This window comes from Chaetura pelagica, unplaced genomic scaffold, assembly GCF_000747805.2.
Source record: "Chaetura pelagica isolate M959 unplaced genomic scaffold, ChaPel_1.0 scaffold21, whole genome shotgun sequence".
Taxonomy (NCBI): Eukaryota; Metazoa; Chordata; class Aves; order Apodiformes; family Apodidae; genus Chaetura; species Chaetura pelagica.
In genome coordinates, this window is record NW_009952251.1 from 901,483 (window position 1) to 905,048 (window position 3,566).

The following is a 3,566-nucleotide window of genomic DNA, read 5'->3' on the forward strand; positions in this document are numbered from 1 at the left end:
CGGCGGCGGAGCCACAGGAGATGTTTCGCAAACCCCGTCCCTCCCAAGAGGGCGACGGGCGCTGGAGCGCGGATGAACGAAGCCGGCGTCTTCCCGAGACGCTGCCCGGGACACCGGCCCTTCCCGGCGCTCCGGGAAACGCGGGCTCCTGCCAGAGCCACCACCGTGTTCTCACTCAGCTGCCAGACGGCGATTTGAATCTGTGCACTTAGTAAATACCTACATCACCAGCCCGGGTTTCAGCCGCTTCCACTGCTCCTGCAGCCCGTGAGCACAATCAGGGCACGCTGGAGAGCAGACCTGCTTCAGAACCCAGATTTGGGGGTGACAGGCTGCACCTACGATGGCAAAGCCCTTATTCTGGCCAAGGAGGAATCAGCTGCCAGACGGCGATTTGAATCTGTGCACTTAGTAAATACCTACATCACCAGCCCGGGTTTCAGCCGCTTCCACTGCTCCTGCAGCCCGTGAGCACAATCAGGGCACGCTGGAGAGCAGACCTGCTTCAGAACCCAGATTTGGGGGTGACAGGCTGCACCTACGATGGCAAAGCCCTTATTCTGGCCAAGGAGGAAGGCTACTCCCACACCCTTGCACAGGGTCTGCTTGAAACCACTAGTCAAGACATATATCACAGAGGGCTCGTATTCAGGCCTGGTGCTGGGGAACCCAAAATACTGTGTCCAGAGCCCAGAAAGCAAAGACTCAAAGCATGACTTAGCTGATGCATTCCTTCCAGAGGCAAAAACTGGCATGCCTATTGCTCTGTGGCCAGTGACTCTCCTGCCTGTCAGCAAAGCCCTGACTGCTGCTACCACACACCAAAGTCCTCAGGGATTCTAAGGCCAGAGACCTCATTACCACCTCCTAAATCCTCTGTGTCTACAAGTGAACCCAGCCCAGGCACGCATGTCATTTGGCACTGTCAACCTTGATGCATGATGACATAATGACTTTTTTTTAAAAAGGCAAAAAAAGCTCAAGATCCTATACCTCTTCATGCTGCAAGTTTTGCCTGTAATAAAGCTATACGAGAAAGAAAATTACAAGTCACGTGTTCCTTTGGAACACAGTGGCACATCCCTGTAGCCAGAGTCATAACTTTCAATTCTCCCCAACAATGAGTTTCTGTGAACTCACAGCCCAACAGAAAGCAATTACAGACAGTTTCATTATGGCTTTCAGTTGATTATCCAAATTATAGCTGAGAGCAGAGGGCAGCCTTTTTATTATCATAATTGCTGTACAATTAGAAAATGCTGATGAAGCTCTACAAGAGCAGAAATTCTCTCTTCTTGCTGATATTTTGTCATTTTTATAAGCATTCCCTTGGGCAATATCTTGGTTTGATTTGACACACAAGAGGGAACTAGTATATAGGTGGGAAGGGAGAAAATAAGAAGAGGAAAGAAAATGGGGCAGCTCTTCATTTCAGTCAATCTATCAAAACTCTTGTAGCCTGCTTCAGGTTTTGCCACTCCTCCAGATGTATCTAATTTCTAGAGCCTGGCTGTAAATAATGCTGCATTTGCTACACTGGGGACACACAAAATCCAATTAAGGGCCAGGTTTTTTATGAATACGTAGCAGAACAACCAGAACAGGATTAAAAATGGTGTAAGTGCAAGTACAGTTGGTAGGCTTGTTATTAATCTCTACAGTACAGCAAGAGAACACAGTGCTTTACTTGCATCCAGCACTATTAGCAACAGAAACCATGTCTGCACAAAATCTACCTTGCCAAACCCTAGAGACAAAAGAGAAAGTGCTCCCCACCCCTAAGAACTTGCTACTATTGTTAAAAACCTCTACAAATTATTAGGAAATTACTTTACCTTTAATCCATGTGCAGAAGTGTTCCGGAAGCTCCCCCATGCCAGACAGGTCTGCTTGGAAGTCCAGCTGGTCTCTGCTCATGACTCCAATGCAGAGAACACGGGTGTGGGCTGGCAATATCTGTGTCATTAGGGTCATACCTTCCACCTGTTGAGGCATTCTCAGCTGTGATGCAGCAGCTCCTGGTAGGAGGAGAAAGTAAAGAAGTGAACGGTATTTCTGTATTTGGTTCTTTTGCAGCTGTATTGTCAGCCTACACTGTTACCCTGGACAAACTTTCTTTGTGAAGGCTACTGTCACTTACAAAAGACTTCAGAAAAGGACTAAGTGAGCTAGCTTCCTTTGTAAAGACTAGCTATTGCCCTTGCATTCCATAGAGAACTCAGCAGACTTTTGCAAAGAACATTTCAGCCCAGTCTTTGGGCAGGGAGCACTGTTCTTGCTTTTGGCTTTATCAGTACCAAAGCAGGTCTAGAACCTCCTGCCCTTCCTGTGCTAGGACCAGTGAGCCATCCCTGGCCTTCAACACTTCTGGCTTAGAACAGCAAATCCTGGTTTTGCCTGCACTGCTGACAAGCCTTTGGGACCCGGAAAGGGAGCAGTGGGGGCCCAGCACAAGTGACCATACACTCCTGGTGCCGGTGGACAGCCTGCCAGTCACCCCAGCTGGAGGCTATGCTAACTCAGGCACTGCTCAAATTAGCAATGACCCCTGATAATGACCTGCTGCAGTGAGGGGGGTGCTGGGGACTACAGGCCGGTTTGCAGCAGCACGGGACTGGCAAGCCTGTGCAAGGACTGACAGCTGCCATGTTTGGCATCATGATGTGCCAGCTCCAGCACAGTCAACCCACCATGTGCTGGTGAAAAAGGAGGTCAGTGTCTCCACAGGACACAGCTGCATGCTGCACCAGGACAGGCCTGCTTCTGCTTTGACCTGTGCAAGTGTTTGTGTTCCTGTCTGAGAGTCATGAAGCAGTGAGTAGTCAGCACCACAAACCCTGGCACCGAGACCGACCTCACGTAACTGGACTTGAAGGGGTCTCCTAAAAAAGAGAGCAAGGTCCTTGCTGCCCTGTAGGCAGGTGGGACATGGCAGGAGGGAGACAGCACAGATGTTAGCCCTTTGCGAGCAGGCAGAGCAGAATGAGAATTGCTGCCAGTTGCAGAGGGACCCTGGCACCCAAATTCTACCAAAGGGCAACAGCAGCAGGGGCAAACATTTTCTCATGTCCCTGAATGATTTCAAAGCTGTGGGCTGGAGTCAGGAATTCAGATTTAAGTCACTTGAATGCTTTTCACCATGGATGTCTTGTTGAAGTTCCCTTGAAAAATCCTAAGCTATATCAATATTGTTTGTTTTTATATATAGCTGTACAATTACACACCTTAACAAATTGCAGGAAAATAAAACCATGCCAAACTGTAGTCATATTAAAAAAGCTACATGGAACTAAACAACTTCTGAGTGAATTAATGCAAAATCTGACTTCTAACAGTGACACAGTTCAGCAGAACCCGACGTAAGTACTGCAGTTTCTACTATGCTACTAGCAGTCCAGATTATATAAGATTGAAGTAAAACACAGAAGAGCGGCTACATATGAAGCTCATCTTGCTGAACTCATAATTAGTTAACAATATTTGTACAAATAAGCACAGAAAAAAATGTATTTAACTAGTCTCCACTGGTCTGCCAAGGGACAGGGACTTCAGTCCTCTGCAAGGCA